The following is a 20,961-nucleotide window of genomic DNA, read 5'->3' on the forward strand; positions in this document are numbered from 1 at the left end:
TACCTACCACCCCCTTAAGATGCCACCTTGGGAAAACCCTATAGTAAGAAGAAGACTTCCTTACTTCATCTATTCAGGTAGGAGAAGTACTATGTATTGAAGTAAACTTGTTTAGTTAGTATTTAACTACTAATGAAGAAGATGTTGTCTGTATGTACTGAGTTTTTGTAGGCCAAATAGGCAATGACAATGATAATCTAGTGGTCAATAGTAGTTACAGAGGGCAATAGAGCAGGGGTCTAAGTAAATGACTTGCACTTTTTTTCAGCAGATTACAAATAACAGGCTACACTAAAAGACAGCAGTGCAAACAAAATGTTTAAAACACCAAAATAAAGACTTGATATACAAATGAAGTAAAAAAATTATTTCCCCTTTATTCTTTACAAATATAAAAACAACAGTCCCACCCTCTCTCTGAACAAATATAACCCCATCCCCAAAATGTCCAACAAAAAGTCCAAATATCAAGTCCATCCCAACTCCCTTCCCACCCTCTCCACCCCACAACAGGTCCCTCCCATCAAAACACATTTTTTTTTAAACAAAAAGGGCTTAATAAAAGGGCACTGTATATATGGGTCCAGAGCAGGTTGATACTCTACTCTATCCTGGCAAGCCAGCTCTCCAAACGATCCATATGCTGCAGGATGCGTCTTTGAAATGCCTTGGTGGAGAGGGAGTTTGCAGCAGCAATGTTTTTTATAATTATGAATCATTAAGTTCACCATGATTGTTGGAGTCCAAGCCTACTGGTCTTAGGGCCTCAGTACAAGTTTGGCAGTCCAATGTGGTCCTTCAAACGGTGTCTGGCCGATGGTCCTAGGACCACAGTATGCGAGTTCTACATGGGGCCGAAGTGATTCGCAGGTGGAGGAATGGGGCAGTACCATGGAGCTTCTGCTAGCCATGCTCTCCTACCTGTTAGCACAATAGGCAGCCCGTTTCCCATGCACCATGCCATGCACAGTATGCAGTGCGTCTTCAAACCTCACATTTTTTGAGGGCCCACATGGGCCCCCATGTCACCCTACATACGCCCATGCCCGCTGAAGCCACCCTTTTCTGGTCCCCCTTACCTGCTGGAACACCAAGATTTCAACGTTGGTAAAATTTTCAATGAAAAGTTGGTGGTCCAGCAGGTTGCAATAGCCATGATGGTCCTGATGTCTGGATAACATTGGCTGCTGCGGTGAAGGACCACAGCAGTCCCTGCCATACTGACTGATAGTCAGTATGGTGGGTCCAGCGGACCGCTGGTGGTCTTATGACAGTTCCATAGCCAAACTCGTAATACGATAGTCAGACTGCTAGAGCTGGTGCAGTTGGACCACCACCACCAACATGGCAGTCCATGGAATGCTAAACTCGTAATAAGGCCCTTAATTTAGATTGAGTGCATTTGGTATTCAATTTCTAATCCAATGAAGATTGCTCACCCGAATTTACAATAAGTTTCCTCAATTCCATTGTTTAATGTCAGCCTCACTTATCTCATTCCGGATGCATGTATAATTCCTCATCTTGGTTCAGGCCACTTGGAGTCAAAGATCTTTATTCCAAAATGTATCTGAATTGTAGCTGAAAAAGCTTTTGTTCCCCATTGCCTGCTCTTGGTAGTTTGGGACTGTGATCAACTGCATAAAATGTAATTGAATGCCATTTGCTTTTAGGTACACACTCCATATCTTTGGCCATGGCATAGCTCCTGTCCTGATTGTTAATAGCACAAATAAGTTCCAAAATGTGTTTATTAACTGGAAAGTTATGCTATGAACATACTGTAATTGGCAGTGACAATCAAAGATGTACACTACATATCTGGTTTTGCAAATGATTTAATGTAACATGTTGCACTTTTGCCCATTTGTCTTGGAAATAACTTGGGTGTTATAGGCAACTTTGAAGGCTTTACAGCTGTTCTATTTCCAAAATACATTCTTCATCAGGCAATGTGTTTTTGATTCTGACTGGGTGAAATGATTGTGGGTAAGTTTGACCCTCAAAGTGTTTGCTTTGTGGTGAGGTACTAGTGAAATCATACCATACTTGCATCAGACATTATGATTTTCCAACATTTTTGTAATATGTACTTAATTTGATCTGCCTCTGCGTAATATTCCCCAATTGATCTGATTTGTGGCTCATCTTTATTTTTGCCTTTAAGTTGTACTATTTGTTGTCTGTCCAGCTTACTCCCTTTTTTCCTACTTTTCATGCTTGCATTTCTTGGATTTGTTCTTTTTATGATTCTCTGAGCCATCTTTGAACTGATTGGGTGACAAATTTCTGTCTGATGGGCTGATTTAGTCAATGTGGATTCCCTGTGTAGCATTTTTGGCATCATATTATCCTTGAAATACATTTTTTTTGTCCAGGAAAACCACTTGATGGGGGCCTCTATCATAAGTGAATCTTACTGTATGCACATCATTATTAAAAATGTTGAAATACTGTGCAAACTCTGACTCATTGCCATCCCAATTTATAATTAGATCATCAATGAATCTCAGCCACATAATGACTTTCTCATCAAATTCATCATTACCTGAATACCAGGCAAATTGTTGTTCCCATCAGCCTATCATTAGGTTAGCAAAACTTGGAGAGAAGGAAAAGCTCAAAGCTGTACCTTTTCGTTGTCAGTATATTTGCTTGTTAAAAACAAAAATGTTTTGTAAGCACAGCATGATAATTTCCACAAGCATCTAATTATGCTCAATGAAAGTCATATTTCTACTGCCTAGAAAATATTCACAAGCCTCTATTCCAAATACATACTCTATACTGATATAAATAGGTGTCATTTCAATAGTTTCCAGTTTGTATATTTCCTTCCAGGGAACATTTTGCAGATGCCTTTCAAGATCTTCTTTGTCCTTGAGATATTTATTTAGATTTTTACCAAACAGCCCCAAGAAGAAATCAATGTAATTAGACATTGTTTTAAAAGGTAATCCTCTACTTGATGTTATAGGCCTGCCAGGTTGTTTTTGGGCATCTTTATGTACCTTTGGTAAAAAGTAAATTGTCAACATAAGTGGATTCTCCACTGGTCCAAGTTGGCAGCCATGAGCAGATGGGTTGGAATGATAGCTATCTGGTCTAAATGTAAATTATACCACTTTTGGGACAATATGAATAAGCATTGGCAAAGCCAAAAGGTCCGGCGTTGGCTTTGTCAATGCTTGTTTAATTTTGTAATCTTTTTTGTAAAATATTTTGGATGGTGAACTTCTCAGGCCCTCACCAATATATAGAAAAATTGGTTAAAAGCAAAATATGTTTTTGATTTTAAAAATCAGGCAGTTCTATAGTAGTCCCTGGCATTGATGAGAACTACTTTGTACATGCATGCTCTCAGTTGAATACTGTCACTAACAATGAAGTTAATCAGCAGCTAAGGTTTGCTGATCCATAGTCCATTGCTACATTCTGTATTAGGCAGAAGAAAAATGTGAAAGTCATAATAATAGACCAATGGGTGCAGATAGCAGACTGAACGCCCCTATAAATAAGTATGTTATATAGCTCTAATTTTAGCAAAATACAAATGTCTTTGCTATCATCAAACCTAAAAAACAGCCTAAAAAAAGTAACATAAAAATGTTTTTTATGTGAGTGTTTGAAATGACTAAACGCTGGTACAATAAGCCCAAGTGCCTCCATGTAAACCCTATATGAGAAAACCACCACACTCTAATGTATTCAAACCATGTCTTCCCAAAATGTTGACTAACCATAGGATGGTGAGATCTAGAGTGACAAACAACAAATAGGGAAGCAGACGCCAGGTCACAAATGAGAGGTGCCTTGGTGACTTTCTTCCTCACCAGCATGCGGAAATCAATGACTTACCATCTGTTCATTTTAATATTGTTTCTTCTAAATTTGTAGAAGATATTATTTTGTATCCAGTCATACTTTCTGGATTATGATGGTGAGTGCTGCATCTGAAACCATGGGCTGGCCATGTGCTAAGCCTGCCTTTTCTTTTTTCCTATCTATCTGTACAACCTGTACATCCATCCGACTGTAAATACACATTAAGTTTTGTGTGATTTCCATATTTTTTCACTTTGTTATGTATTGTTCAAATGTCATACACAGAGTAAATTACTACTCATTTGCAACTAATGTATCCAATATATGTTATATCATATATGATATATGATATTATGTGTCAGATAATTGTGACAGACCCCACATGCCCATCTGCTAGAGTTGCTAGCCAATAGTGGGCTCTAGCTTTATTTGTGAGGGTAGGCATCAGATCAGAGTTGTTACCTTTGGTGCAAGCACTTCTGTACATTTTACCTTCCTAGTCATAGAAAAATTATTCACATTAAGATTCTCTTAAAATGCTCAATCTACATTTTTAGACATCTTACCGTAATGTTAGCTACTTGCTCAGTTAAACCATTTTTATTTTTGAGACCAGCTCTAAAGCATCAAGAGACTTGCTTTATAAGAAACAAAGTATACACTAGTTCACTTCAAATACATTGGATTTTGTGTTCCTTCTTTTCTACTCAACTTTCATACTACTTGAAAAAAAGTGGTTCATTAGTTGGGGAGAATTGGTGTCTACCACATGTAATAAAGTCACTCTCTTGTCCATTCAACAGTTTCATTAGTTTAAATCTGAGCTCAGCCCGTGGTAACAGTGGCACAGAGCAGACAAGTTTAACTTAAAGAAAGTGTGTAAAGAAAGCATTTATCAGTACCAAATTATGGAGAAAAAATTAATAAAAAATGACACCAAAATGAAAAACATACAATAAGGTGAGAACCAGATATGAATTCCTAAAGCAGTAAGTGAAAATAACACCAAATAGGGCAAAGCAACAATGATACTTAATAGTCTTAAGATTTGAGGCTGTCCGCTGTGGAGCACAGGTTGGATAAAGCAAGTAGAGTGCCCTCACCAAGGCTTGGAAGTAGGAAAGTTATGAAATGTTTTGAAATCCCAATCTGAAAAGGGACTTTGAGCCTCATTACAAGTCTGGGGGTTGGACAAGCCGACCGTCAGACTCGCAGTGAGGAGACAGTCGCTGAGCTGGCGGTCTCACCACCAGCCCCATTACAAAGTTTCCACTGGGCTCACCCCCTGGATGCAGGTAAGTCGGGTTTCCAACAGGGGAGGGGAGTGTTGTGTGTGTGGGTGTGTGTGCATGAATGTGTTAGTGTGTGCGTGAATGCGAACGTGTGTGTAGTGTAGTTTGCATGTGTGTGTGCATGTGTGAGAATGCGTTTATGAATGGAAATGTGAATGTGTGTCTACGTGTCAATATGAATGTGTGTACGCATGTGTGCATGAATGAATGGATGCATGCGTGTATGAATGCGTGTATGCCTGAGTGAGTGAGTGTGTGAATAAGTGATGTGTGTTTGCGAGTGTGCATGTATGTGGGCTTGGAAGAGGGAAACATGGATGGAGGGGGGTGGGAGTTGTCTGGGTAGTGTTGGGGTGGTGAATGGGTCTACTGTCAGTGACAGGGAAGGAATTCCTTGTCACTGGTAGGGCCTACCACCATGCTTTTCGTGGCGTCACAAACTCCACAAAAACCATGGTGGTAGGCAGGGTCAAAATGCCGCCGACGGTTCAGTAACGGCCGCTGGGTTGGAGATTGTTATCTCCAGCCCAGCGGCTGCTACCGCCATGGTGTTGGTGTGGTCAATTTGTGGGTTGGCATCAGCCAACCCGCCAATGTCATAATGTGGCGGTATATAATGCCAGCCTGTTGGCGATACTACCCCCACATTAACACCACCCCATAGTCTGCAACATACTGACCACCTGCAGATGAATCTGCACTTATTTCAGCCATTTTTTAAAGCCTGAAAACAGTTGCGGATTATTCAGCGTAAAAACAGAGTACCATTGTGACAGGAGGTACCAACATGTTGGAACTCAACCTATTATATGTGGCAACATCTTTTGAGCAGTGCACTCAGATCAATGACTATGTCATTGGAAGAGGAGCTGATGCAGTTCAGAGAGCTACGGGGCCTAGTCAAATGCCTCACACAGATGTTGCTTCCTTTTGAGGTTTGCAGGTGGAAATTTAGCAAGGAGGACAGTAAAATGGGCCAATCTGTCCCGTTATTGCATCTGATGCAGGATCAGCTAAAGAAGGTGTCCGAAAGGTATACAATCAGGGGTGCGAACGAAAACCCAGAAGCATATGCTTTGGTTACTAGCCTAAGCTATCACTTGACTTGTAATACAAGGCTGCAAAATGACATCATCGCCTCAAAAGAGTAAAAGAGTATATCTGTGCCAACCTACTTGATCTACGCTGCAAAAATATTCTTCCCGCTATCATTCCTTTTTCTGAAAAGGATGTTTCACAATACAAGAGGTGGATTGTTGAGCAAGGAGGAAAACTGGAAGAAGAATGACTGGAACTTAGAATTCAACACTATAGTTCTGGGGTGCTGCCTTCAACTTCCAGAGAGGCCGTATTGTCTCACCTTCGCCAACCCTACCAACAAGAAAAATGGCAACAACAGCAATAGAAGAATCAGACACAACCTTTGCATTGGCTTGGTTTCAATTGGCTCGTCTTAAGTCTGTGCAGAGGTGAAGTAAAAAGTGATCGAGCAGGTGGCAGCACCAATGACCATTCAGAGGAGGTTCCAGGAGTATCTGGATGACCCGAAAGAGGTGTATGTGGATCAAAACCCATTGGTCTATTGGTATGGGAAGGTGCACCAATAGCAAGAGCTCAGTTGGCTGGCAATTACGTTTCTGGCTTGTCCTGTAGCCAGCATGTCTTCTGAACATGTATTCAGTGCAGCTGGGGCAGTTGTTACAGTGAGAAGGTTAAGTCTCTTTTCTCAAAGCGTGGAGAGATTGACCATGATCAAAATGAACCAGCATTTCATATCACTTGATTACACCATTCCTAAAACACCATTGGAGGAGGAAGAGGATGATTGGTCAGAAGCAAGTGTGTCAGCTGACCAACTTCTCTGTGAACCACCAGAGTTTGAAGACAAAGGCCCTCATTACAACATTGGCGGTAAAAGCCGCTTACCGCCGTGCAGAAGACGCCAATACACTGCCGTGGCCGCGGAAATCCACCACAGCTATTATGACCCACATACCGGAATCTGCCGAAATTCAGACACCCACACAAGTCTGCCACACCAAAGGTCAGTGATAAACTGGCGAAAACAAAACAGACACCGTCACGCCAACAGAAACACGCCCATGCTATCATGACCCACGAATCCACGCGGCGGTCTTTCAACCGCGGTATTCCATTGGCGGTACACACCACCGCGCTCAAAATACACACACATCTCCAAAACACCGCCACATTGGACAATTCGAATTACAGACACCTGATACACATACAAACACCACTCCCACACACCCAACACAATATAAAACACAAACCCACATCACCCACAAACCCCTACGACCCAAAATTATTGACGAAGGTCAGAGAGAGAGCACAGAATAGACAACCCCACCCCACAGAGGCACACAACACCATCACCCACACAACATCCACGCACAAAACACCACACACCACTACACATCACCACACTCATCACCACATACACCACCCCACACATCACCTACACCACCCCATGGCACGCCAAAGACACCCCAGGTTCTCCGAGGAGGAGCTCAGGGTCATGGTGGAGGAAATCGTCTGGGTAGAGCCACAGCTATTTGGATCACAGGTGCAGCACACCTCCATAGCTAGGAAGATGGAGCTATGGCGAAGAATAGTCGACAGGGTCAACGCAGTGGGACAGCACCCAAGAAATCGGGACGACATTAGGAAGAGGTGGAACGACCTACGGGGGAAGGTGCGTTCCGTGGTCTCCAGGAACAACATCGCGGTACAGCGGACCCCCACCTCCTCCCCCACAACTAACAACATGGGAGGAGCTGGTCTTGACCATTATGCATCCTGAGGGCCTCGGAGGAGTCGGTGGAGGAATGGACAGTGGTAAGTCAAATCTTAACTATCATATCCCCCAACCTACCTGCATGCTATCACACACCCCCACCCTCACCCCCTCCCCTATCAAATCAAATCAAATCAAATCAAAAACATTTATAAAGCGCGCTACTCACCCGTGAGGGTCTCAAGGCGCTAGGGGGAGGGGGTTACTGCTGCTCGAAGAGCCAGGTCTTGAGTTGCCTCTGGAATGCGAGGTGGTCCTGGGTGGTTCTGAGGTTGCTGGGGAGGGAATTCCATGCCTTGGCTGCCAGGTAGGAGAAGGATTTCCCACCTGCCGTGGTGCGGCGGATGCGAGGGACGGCGGCGAGAGCGAGGTTGGCGGAGCGAAGTTGACGGGTGGGCGTGTAGAAACTGAGGCGACGGTTGAGGTATTCGGGTCCCTCGTTGTGGAGGGCTTTGTGTGCGTGGGTGAGGAGCCGGAAGGTGATCCTTTTGTTGACGGGAAGCCAGTGCAGGTGTCTCAGGTGGGCGGAGATGTGGCTGTTGTGGGGTATGTCGAGGACGAGGCGGGCGGAGGCGTTTTGTATTTGCTGCAGACGTTTCTGGAGTTTAGCGGTGGTTCCTGCGTATAGGGTATTACCGTAGTCCAGGCGGCTCGTGACGAGGGCGTGGGTCACAGTCTTTCAGGTGTTGGCGGGGATCCAACGGAAGATCTTTCGGAGCATGCGGAGGGTGAGGAAGCAGGAAGATGATACGGCATTGACTTGTTTGGTCATGGTGAGAAGTGGGTCCAGGATGAATCCGAGGTTGCACGCGTGGTCTGAAGGGGTCGGTGCGGTGCCCTGGGCTGTGGACCACCAGGAGTCGGCCCAGACGGACGGGGTGTTTCCGAGGATGAGGACTTCCGTTTTGTCTGAGTTCAGTTTCAGCCGGCTGAGTTTCATCCATTCTGCGACGTCTTTCATTCCATCTTGCAGGTTGGTCTTGGCGGTGGTGGGGTCCTTGGTGAGGGAAAGTATCAGCTGAGTGTCGTCGGCGTAGGAGGTGATGTTGATGTTGTGTTTGCGTACAATGTCGGCGAGGGGGCTCATGTAGACATTGAAGAGAGTCGGGCAGAGCGAGGAGCCTTGTGGGACGCCACAGATGATCTCGGTGGGGTCTGAGCGGAACGGTGGGAGGTAGACTCTTTGGGAGCGGTTGGAGAGGAAAGAGGTGATCCAGTCCAGGGCCTGTCCTTGGATACCGGTGGAGTGGAGGCGGGATATTAGGGTTCGGTGGCAGACGGTGTCGAAGGCAGCCGAGAGGTTGAGGAGGATGAGGGCGACTGTTTCTCCGTTGTCCATCAGAGTTCTGATGTCGTCTGTGACAGAGATGAGGGCGGTTTCTGTGGTGTGATTGGCTCGGAATCCGGACTGAGAGGGGTCGAGTAGGTTGTTGTCTTCAAGGAAGTTGGTAAGTTGCTTGTTGACGGACTTCTCTATGACTTTGGCAGGGAAGGGGAGGAACGAGATGGGGCGGATGTTCTTCAGGTCGCTGGGGTCCGCCATAGGTTTCTTCAGTAGGGCGTTGACTTCTGCGTGTTTCCAGCTCTCGGGGAAGGTGGCGGAAGTAAACGAGCTGTTGATAATGGTCTGGAGATGCAGGGCGATGATGTCGTCGGCTTTGTTGAAGATGAAGTGTGGGCAGGGGTGCGAGGGGGCACCGGAGTGGATGGAGTTCATGGTAGCTTTGGTCTCTTCCGTGCTGATGTGAGTTAAGGCGTTGAGGGTGATGGCTGGGGTTGTAGGTTCTGTGGTGGTTGGCTGGGTCTGGTGTCCGAAGCTGTCGTGTCGGTCGGTGATCTTACGATAGAAGAAGGTGGCGAGGGAGTTGCAGAGGTCTTGTGAGGGCATGATGGCATTAGCGTTGGCATTAGGATTGGAGAGCTCTTTGACAATGTTGAAGAGTTCTTTGCTGTTGTGAGTGTTCTTGTCCAGTCTGTCTGTGAAGGAAGTTCTTTTGGAGGCGCGGATCAGTTGGTGGTGTTCGCGGGTGGCGTTTTTGAGGGCAGACATGTTTTCTGCGGTGTGGTCCTTGCGCCAGGCTTTCTCGAGGGTGCGTCAGTTTTTTTTCGATTCCTTGAAGGTGTCTGTGAACCAAAGGGGTTTCCTGGTGTTGGTCTGTCTTGGGAGGCGTCTGAGGGGTGCGAGGTTGTCCGCGCAGTTGGTTATCCAATGCGTGAGGCTGCGGGCTGTGTCGTTGGGGCCGATGGAGAAGGTGGGTTGGTTGTCGCTGAGAGATGAGAGAAGCTGTTCCGTGGGGATTTTGTTCCAATGTCTGCGTGGGATGGGTTGTGTGCGGAGGTGGAGAGTCTCGCGTCGGAAGGTGAAGTGGACACATCTGTGGTCGGTCCAGTGTATTACGGAGGAGTGGCTGAAGGATACGTGGTTGCTGGCCGAGAAGATGGGGTCGAGCGTGTGTCCGGCGATGTGGGTGGGGGTGTTCACCAGTTGAATGAGACCGAGGTTGGCGAGGTTGTCGAGCAGGGCGGTGGTGTTGGGGTCACTGTTCTGTTCCAGGTGGAAGTTGAGGTCACCGAGGAGGATGTAGTCCGGCGAGGCAAGGTCGTGCGGGGAGATGAAGTCAGTGATAGAGTCGCTGAAGAGGGCGCGTGGTCCAGGGGGTCTGTAGATGAGAGTTCCTCTGAGGGTGGTCCTGGGGTCGGTGTGGATCTGGAAGTGCAGTTGTTTGGCGGCAAAGGGGGTGTCTTCTGTGGAGGTGGTGACGTTGATGGAGTCCTTGAAGACGATGGCGATTCCTCCACCGACTTGGTTGGTGCGGTCTCTCCTGGCTGGAGATCTTGTAGCCGTCGGGGATGGCTATGGCGATGTCTGGGGCCGAAGAGGCGTTCATCCAGGTCTCAGTGATGAAGGCGACGTCCGGTGCGGTGGAGTCCAGTAGGTCCCATAGTTCAATGGCGTGCTTGTGGACAGAGCGTGCGTTGATCAGGATGCATTTGAGGTGGTTGTTGGCGCGTGGGCTGGCGGGCGGGGTGGTTTCGCGGTGGAAGGTGAGTTTGCAGGTGAGGCATGCGAAGGGTCCATGGGTGCGTTTAGGGTTGGCTTGGAAGCAGGTACTGGAGCGCCCCTGGTTGAGGGCGTGGAGGGTGTTGGGGTCGTAGCGGTGCTGTGGGGTTTGGGAGTGCTGGGGGCCAGGGGTCGTGGCGCTGGGCACGGTCCAGGCGCGGACGGGCGCAGACGGGCTTGCCTTTGGCTATCACTCCAACTCCTTACTAATGTACTAATAACACAAACCACACATCCCAACACCAAGCCCTGCATGACACAACAAAGCATGGACACCCCTCACTAAAGCATGCCCACGGCACATACCCATAACACCCCCCCCAACCATCATCACACAAGCCCCCACACAGGAATGCTAGCACTGGGGTACACGCTCACCCACCCATTGCACACCATGACACACACACATGCAATAATCATACTTTTACACCCCTGCAGGACCACTACCTAACGTCACCAGACAGGAGGGTCCAGACATCTCTACCCCACCCACAGAAGAGGCCCACAGTGATGACAGCAGCTCTGGCCAACTGGATCCAGATGACCAGCCCGGACCATCGTGGGCCTCGGGACAGTCGGTTTCCCTCACACAGGCACAGCCCAACACAGACCTTCCACCCTCTGGAAACACCAGCACAGCACCCAACCAGCGGGCCCATACCTCCATTCCCAGGACACGTCAATCAGCTGTGTGTCCACCACTACAGGGAACCCAGGATAACCCACCACCCCAACAACAACAGGGACCTGGGGCAGTGGTAGTGGGCACACGGTCCAGGGGACGGAGGCACAGGAACACAGGGGAACTGGGAGGGCTGCCGTGCGACAGGGGGCGGACAGGCCAAGGGAACCCACTCTCCACGAGGCCCTCTCCTCCATCATGGGAGCATACCACCACTCCCAGGAGAAGATGGCTACGGTCCTGGCCAAGTTTCAGGAGACCCAGCGTCTGCAGGAGGGACAGTATTTGGGCTTCAGGGAGGAACTCAGAACCATCAGCTCTGCCCTGGCACCATTGTAGGGGTGCTGAAGGACATACAGAACACCATGAGGGACACCGTGGCACTCCAAGGGTCCCCTGACACTAGCATGGACGATGAACTGCCCACCACCTCCGCCGGCACTAGTGGACAGGACGCCCCTCCACAGGACCACCACACCAGCACCCCACCCCCTGCAGACGGAGAACCACCCCGCCAGCGGACCGTGAGATCCAGGAACAGGACAGAGCACGATGGCAAGAACCCCGCCAAGAAATGAGACCACCCTGATTGTCATCCCACTGTCCCACTTTGTAACCCTGTCCATATTGGAACTGCCCCAGCTCCACTTCTTATGCCCATATTGGCAGTGCACCTGTGAGAGTAATAGACTGGACTCTGCCATGGACATTCCTCCACCATCACCCCTCACCATTTTACCACCCCCTCCAATATTTAGCACTTCAAGAAACACCCTTGAACCACAAAACAATCTGGAGTCAGTCTGTGATTTAGAAAATGTGTATTAGTACTTACAGTGACAAAATCCGTTCTCAATAGTAATGTCAACATACCTATGTCACACATCACAAGTCCATGAAGGATGCAAGCAGATGACACACGTTGGTAACCACACCTGTGAAACCGTAAGGGAAATGTACAACTCAGTTACCAAATACTGGTTGAAATTGACAGACAGGATAGAGGTAGAAGTGTGAAAGTACTTGTAGTAGTCAAGAAAGTGTTCTCACCTGTGTGTCACTGGAAATATTGCTATATGACTGAGTCCCTGTTGTCAATTACTTCTTCCTCTGCTTCCTCCTCATCACTGTCCACAGGCTCCACAGCTTCCACAACACCGTCATCTGGACCATCCTCCTGCAGAAAAGGCACCTGGCATCGCAAAGCAAGATTGTCAAGCATACAGCAGGCGATGATGATCTGGCACACCTTCCTTGGTGAGTAGAATAGGGAACCACCTGTCATATGGAGGCACCTGAACCTGGCCTTCAGGAGGCCAAAGGTGCGTTTGATCACCCTCCTAGTCCGCCCATGGGCCTCATTGTAGCGTTCCTCTGCCCTGGTCCTGGGATTCCTCAATGGGGTCAGTAGCCATGACAGGTTGGAGTAACCAGAGTCCCCTAATAGCCACACCCGGTGCCTCTGGAGTTGACCCATCACATAAGGGATGCTGCTATTCCGCAGGATGTAGGCGTCATGCACAGAGCCAGGGAACATAGCATTTACCTGGGAGATGTACTGGTCTGCCAAACATACCATCTGTACATTCATCGAATGATATCTCTTCCGGTTCCTGTACACCTGTTCACTCCTGTGGGGGGGGACCAGAGCTACATGGGTCCCATCAATGGCACCTATGATGTTGGGGATATGTCCAAGGGCACAGAAGTCACCTTTAACTGTAGCCAAATCCTCCACCTGAGGGAAAACAATGTAGCTCCTCATGTGTTTCAGCAGGGCAGACAACACGTTGGAAAACATAGGCTGGGACATCCCTGATGCCATGGCCACTGTTGTTTGAAATGACCCACTTGCAAGGAAATGGAGCACTGATAGCACCTGCACTTGAGGGGGGATTCCTGTTGGATGGCGGATTGCTAAAATCAGGTCTGGCTCCAACTGGGTACACAGTTCCTGGATTGTGGCACGGTCAAACCTGTAGGTGATGATTAAATGTCGCTCCTCCATTGTCAACAGGTCCACCAGTCCCAGCTGACGGTGCCTAGGAAGGACAAAAGCGACCACAGAGTCAAGCAACTCAGAGGTATGTGCCCACAGCTACACAGAACACGAAACATAATCCCAAAAATTGTCTGTAGGAGTGTTGAGTCCAGGCCTAGGTATGTGTAACGCATTTGAAAATGAAGCCATGTGGGCCCCGGAAATGGCAGCTGCCTTACCTCTAAAGTGGGACAATGGGCTGTGAGGTAACTGCGCTGGTGTTGTACACCGTTGCGGTAGGCGGTCGAAGACCGCGGCGCAATGCTGCATTGGGTAACATTGGACCCTATGGGTCCCAGGAGCCAATGAGGAAGTGCGCCGGCGGTGATGATACGCACCGCCGCGGACGTCACCGCCGCGGACGTGACTGCCATTTTCTATCTGTTGAATCACTCGATACCTGATCTTCGACAGGAGAGGACCTATACTGCAAGTGCTGCTGTGACCTCGGTCTGGAAGAGACAATGGCACGTGCGCCTGGGGAAAGGGCCCCTGCCTTCACTGCACAGGAGTTGGAGAAGCTCGTGGACGGGGTCCTCCCCCAGTACACGCTACTCTACGGTCCTCCAGACAAACAGGTGAGTACATAGGGTGCAAGTTGTATGGGCTATGCCTGGGTGGAGAGGGCTGGTCATGAAGGACTGTGAATGCATGTGCCACATGGCAAGGGCAGGGATGTGGGCCACTCATTTCGACGGTGCAGTTGGTAATGACTTCTCTTCTTCCCCTGTTCATGTCATGTAGGTCAGCGCCCACCAGAAGAAGGATATTTGGCGTGCCATCGCCAAGGACGTCCGGACCCTGGGGGTCCACCACAGATGGAGCACCCACTGCTGTAAAAGATGGGAGGACATTCGACCGCTGGAGCAAGAAGACGGCGGAGGCTCAGCTGGGGATGGCCTCCCAACGTGGGAGGGGTGCCCGTCGCACCATGACCCCCCTGATGTTCCGGATCCTGGCGGTGGCCTACCCTTAGTTGGATGGGCGCTTGAGGGCATCACAGCAGACACAAGGGGGTGAGAACACTCTCATTCAGCTGTCTTTGCGCGCAGTGGAGGGGTCTGGGTGGGGAGGAGGGCTGTGGGTTTCCCTAGGCCAGGGCGAGTTCCGTAGGCTAGGCCCCTCCGTAATGCAGGCCATGTGCCACTCCACCCCACCTCTGTAGAGTGCCAAGTAAAGGAATACATGCCCCTGTGTCATCTATGTGTGCAGATGTCCACCATAGCCATGTAGGCCATATCCCAGGAACTGCATCTGTAGAGCCCAACAGCGCGGCATAGTGCAGGGGGCTGCTGTGTCTGTATTGTCCGCCAACGGTAGCGGTAAGCCATGCACTCAACCTGCCTTTCTTCTGTCGTTCCCCCCCCCCCCCTTTTTGTGCTCTCCCTGTTCTTTTGTGCATCAGCATCATCAGGCGGAGGTACAGTGGCACCGGAGCATGAGGGGGCTGCAGCCCACATGGCCATGGAGGGCCACACCACGGACTCCGAATACACCAGTGGGACGGAGGGCTAGATGAGCTTCACGGTGGTCACCGGATCAGCAACCAGCGACACAGACTCATCCTCCGATGGGAGCTCCCTTGTGGTGGTGGCAAAATCTGTGCCCCCCACTTCTACAGGTACAGCCGCCTCCCCCCCTACCAGCACCGCCCTCCCAGCAGCCCCTCAGCGTGTGCCCTGTGCCCACTCACCCAGGAGGGTGGGCATCACCTTCACCCCAGGCACCTCGGCCCCTGCCCCTGTCACCTCTGCTGCCCTCAGTGAGGAGGCCATTGACCTCCTCAGGTCACTCACTGTTGGGCAGTCTACCATTGTGAATGCCATCCAGGGTGTGGAAAGCAAGTTGCAACACAGTAATGCATTCCTGGAGGGCATTCATTCTGGTCAGGCTGCCCATCATCGAACCCTGCAATCTCTGGCCTCAGCACTGATGGCAGCCATTGTCCCTGTGTCTAGCCTCCCCCCTCCAACTTCCTCCACCCAGACCCAATCCCCTGTACCTCTGCCTATCCCAAGCACATCATCAGACCAGCCTGCACACATGTCAACACACAAGGGAAGCTCAGGCAAACATAGGCACCATACATCCCACAGGCACTCACACAAGCATCACCCACATACAGACACAGCAACATCTACTGCCTCCACTGTGTCCCCCTCCTCGTCGTGTCCCTCCTCCCTCCCAGTTTCGTCTACACTCTCACTTGCATACACTACCACTACAGCCACTAGGACTCGCACCAGCACACCCACCAGCTCACCTGCACTCACCACCCCCACTACCATTTACACGTCCCCTGTGTCCTCTCCCAGTTTGTCTGTGACGCCCCCTCCCAAAGTACACAAACGTGGACACACACACACCCAACATCCATCCACCTCACGACAGCCTCCAGAACATGCACCTGCACCCAAATCATCCAAAGTTACACCTCCTACAACCACCTCCTCTTCCTCCACTCCCAGACCCTCTCCAGCTACCCGTCCCAGTGTTCGTCAGAAACTTTTCCTGAGCAACGTTGACCTCTTTCCCACCCCCCCCTCCGATTCATAGGTCCCGTACTAGCACCTCAGCCAAAAATTCTCCGGTGCCAGTGGTGCCTGTTAGAGGTATGTGGAGTGCACTGGGCACCAGGGCAGCCAATGGGACACGGAGCCAAAGCACAGCCAGTCCCCCCCCCTGTGAAGCACCAGAAGTTGGACAGTGCCCGATGGGATAGGGGGAAGACTCCAGCCGGCAAAGCCGCTCACAATGGTCCCGGGGGGAGTGTCGACTTAGCTGTGACTCCTCCCAAGGTGGGGAAGGGGCAGAAGAAAGCGCCAAAGTCTGGGAAGAGCAGCACGGCGGAGAAGGCCGCCATCATCCCCGCTGCCCAGGAGGCCTCCGCCAGCCCCATCGTCAGTGGTCAGGAGACCACTGCCAGAGTCAGTGCCCAGGAGGGCAGTCCCATCGTCAGTGGTCAGGAGACCACCGCCAGAGTCAGTGCCCAGGAGGGCAGTCCCTTCGTCACTGGTCAGGAGACCACCGCCAGATTCAGTGCCCAGGAGGACCCCGGCAGCCACAGCCCCGCTGGGCAATGAGGGACTGCCATGGCAAACACCGCTGCACAGGTCAGAGACAGAAAAGTCAAGCACCGCTGAACAGGGCAAGCACCGCTGAACAGGGCAAAGACCGCCATGGCAAGCACCGCTGAACAGGGCAAGCACCGCCAACTCAAGCACCGCTAGCCCATGTGCGGCAGGGGCAGTGACGGAACTGGGACTGTCACAGGGACAGTGGTGCACTCCGGGAACCAGTCCCCATCCAGAACCAGTGGAGAACAGCATCCACTCCGTCTGTCCTTAACAGGATGAAGCACTCTGGGAACCAGTCCCCCTCCAGAACCAGTGTAGCCTGTTATCGACTTGAGAGACTGTGGCTTTGCACTCCCCAGGATGGTACAGTGGGCAAACCACCCACTGAAAAGACTTGTGAGACTGTGGCTTTGCACTCCCCAGGATGGTACAGTGGGCAAACCACCCACTGAAAAGACTTGTGAGACTGTGGCTTTGCACTCAACAGGATACATCAATGGGAATGGAGCCCCCTCGTGGATATGGCGTGGTGCTGTCATCCTGCTGAGGTGCCCCCCCTACCCTTCCCTCTGAGGTGCCTGTTGTATTTCTATCTGATGCCACAGCAGTGTTCTCTCCGTTTTGCTCATGTATCTAGTGTGGGCCTCGCCCATGCATTTTGGAGCCAGTGGTCCATGGACATTGAATGGTGCATACCTGCACTACTAATCGTGATGTATATTTTGTTGAATGTGTATATACATCTGTATATATTAGCTTACCGTATTTTTATACATTACAATGGTTGCACTCATTTCCTTTTGTCTTTGCATTCTTCCGGGGGGGTTGGGGGTTGTTACTGTGTTGTTTGGATATGCATTGGTGTGTGTGTTGTAGTGGGTGAGGGTCGGGGTGGGGTGGGGGTGTTGCGTGTGTGTGTCCGTGACTTTTGCCTCCCCCCTCTCCTATGTCGTAGGTGCAGTACTCACCGTTGTATTCGGTGCCGGCGTTGATGGTCATCGTACAGGAGCAGGAAGACTATCGCAGGGAGTATTTGGAGTTCCAGCTCCATGGTGCCCTCCTTCCTCGTGGAGTGTTTGAGGTGAGCGTTTTCCCATTGAAATGGCTGTTTCCGCCGTGTTTTTATCCACGGTGAATCCGGCCCGGAAAAGGTGGCGGATTGGTAGGTTGTGATACTGTGGGTGGTACTTTGTCTCCCACCTGTCTGTTGGCGGTGACCGCCGCACTGCTTGTCTGTACCGCCATGGCGGTCTGAGTGTTAAAGTGACTGTCTTTGTTGGCGGTTTCCACCACGGTCATAATTCCCTTTTTTTTCTGCTGGCCTGTTTGCGGTCTTACCGCCACTTTAACACCGTCCGCCAGGGTTGTAATGACCCCCAAACTCTATTTCCTGGATTGAGTATGCCAGTGCCACCACAAAACCTTTTCATTGTTTCTAATTCAGTTTCTTTTTCTCTTTCTTTGTTTAAAAATAACTGCTAGTGCAACATTATGTTTGTGCTGGATTTATACTGCCTCACCATTGACATACAAGCCCAGATTGGAGGTCGACCCATATACAGTGAAGAAGCCCCCACATATCCTTGAGGACGTTGGAAATGCTGCCTGCCTACCTCCCTCACATGCCATTGACTATCCCATACATCAGCTAGCAGGGTTGCCCTATAATATCTTTGACTAAAAGACTGCCAATGTCTAATTTCAATGTGTGGATAGAGGAGTTATTTTGTTCAACCACTGTGCTTGAATTGGAAGAAGTAACTAAGTAACTATTGCACCATTGAGTGGTGATATATTGATTGATTGTGACTGCAAATGTGCGAGTGATAACTGATATATGTGGTATCTGACTGTGAGGCAGCAAGTTCAACAAAACTGTAAACTTGTTTTTGATGATTTTAAATTTTGGCGGGCTGGTAGGTGATCATTTGTTCCTGAAAGTGAATGGCATTTCAAAAGTAGTGAAATTTACTTCCAGGGTCTACTCCTTTTTTCTGGTTCCTCATAACAAGCGAGCCACTTTACTTACAAAACACAACTCTACACATAAAATAGACCAGTTTTGTTTCTCTATTTGTTTTTCAACAGTAGGCCACTTCACAAGTCTACCTTGCTTGGTTTGGGATTGGGAGGGAGTTACTCTGAATCTGGAGGAGGAAGATAGAAGGACTCAGGGTGGGACTACCTCAAAAGCTAGAAAGGAGAACGTTTTTGACTTCAAAGAGAACCCATGATGTTACAGAAGACTATGGGGCCTAGTACTCAGCTCTGTGAACTTGAAAGAGGTACGTTGATTTGGAAATGCTGCTGAGTATGTGGTTGCTGCATTGCTAGGTGAAGCATAAAACTCCTCTTGTGTTCTTATGTTCTTGCTCTGCCTCTGAGTCTTCCTGGTACACTCCTGAGCTCTCCTGACTCCTCATGAAGCTTACCTTGCTTTCATATGTCCTTTTCCTTTACTCTATAATACAGCTACTGTTTTTTTCAATACACAGACCTTCTCCTAGTCCTCTCCTGCACAAACAAAACTTTCAAAGTTCAAGACTCCAGCTTCCCTGCCGGAGAAGTTCAGACAGGCTCCAGAGTGATGGACATGCCAAGACCAATAGAGATGTATCACCCAATTGGGCTATACAGTATCAATTTCCTTTTCACAATCATAACTTTTTAGAATTGGGTTGGTTAAATTCAATCTTCCATATTTCAAAACTAGAAGACATGACACTTAGGATATACTATCTGGGGGTTCTCTGGGGCAGAAGGACCTGTCCATTTATTGAGCCTCTAACCTTCTTCCCCTGGTCTGTGTGAGTTTTTGAGGTGTGACCTAATGTTATACCATAAATGAATCACACACTTGCTGGGGCAGATGTGGTGAAAGCAATTAAGCAACATCAACTCACAGTGTGACATTCTACCTTTCATTACCTGAGCAATATTCCACACCGGCCCTATCAACATCTTCATTCATGCCTTGTGTGTGTTCTGTAACTGCTTAACCTGGTCCAAACACTCTTGAGTCTATGCCCAGTTCTGACTCCATGATCTAATTTCTTAAGTTTAGTTTTATTGTACTATAGTTCCCCACCATTGCTCAGATGAAAATGATATTCCTATATTTTATTATCATATTGGGGCTCCTTCTTTGTTGTGTGTCAATTCTGTTTTTGTGGTAGTCTGGGCTCAGTCTTCCTACAGTTATGATATATGATGATGACCCATTAACTCTCTATATTCTTTCAAACAAGTTAACAGTAATTGTTAATCCTTTCAATCATTCTGAAGTTGGAGTTCGCATAGGTGGAAGAGGCACTTTCTTTCAAGTTCTTTCTTCCCTGTTAGCATGTTAGCCTCCTACTACTACTACCTACCTACCTCCCCCTTAAGATGCCACCTTGGGAAAACCCTTCAGTAAGAAGAAGACTTCCTTACTTCATCTATTCAGGTAGGAGAAGTACTATGGATTGAAGTAAACTCGTTTAGTTAGTATTTAACTACTAATGAAGAAGAAGTTGTCTGTATGTACTGAGTTTTTGTAGGCCAAATAGGCAATGACAATGATAACCTAGTGGTCAATAGTAGTTACAGAGGGCAATAGAGCGTGGGTCTAAGTAAATGACTTGCACTTTTTTTCAGCAGATTAAAAATAACAGGCTACACTAAAAGACAGCAGTGCAAACAAAATGTTTGAAACACCAAAATAAAGACTTGATATACAAATGAAGTAAAAAAATAATTTCCCCTTTATTCTTTACAAATATAAAAACAACACTCCCACCCTCTCTCTGAACAAATATAACCCCATCCCCAAAATGTCCAACAAAAAGTCCAAATATCAAGTCCATCCCAACTCCCTTCCCACCCTCTCCACCCCACAACAGGTCCCTCCCATCAAATCACTTTTTTTTTTTAAAAGGGCTTAATAAAAGGGCACTGTATATATGGGTTCGGAGCAGGTTGATGCTCTACTCTATCCTGGCAAGCCAGCTCTCCAAACGATCCATATGCTGCAGTATGCGTCTTTGAAATGCCTTGATGGAGAGGGAGGGTGCAGCAGCAATTTTTTTTATAATTATGAATCATTAAGTTCACCATGATTGTTGGAGTCCGATCCTACTGGTTTTAGGGCCTCAGTACAATTTTGGCAGTCCAATGTGGTCCTTCAAAC

Source organism: Pleurodeles waltl, chromosome 1_1, assembly GCF_031143425.1.
Source record: "Pleurodeles waltl isolate 20211129_DDA chromosome 1_1, aPleWal1.hap1.20221129, whole genome shotgun sequence".
NCBI classification, from domain to species: Eukaryota; Metazoa; Chordata; class Amphibia; order Caudata; family Salamandridae; genus Pleurodeles; species Pleurodeles waltl.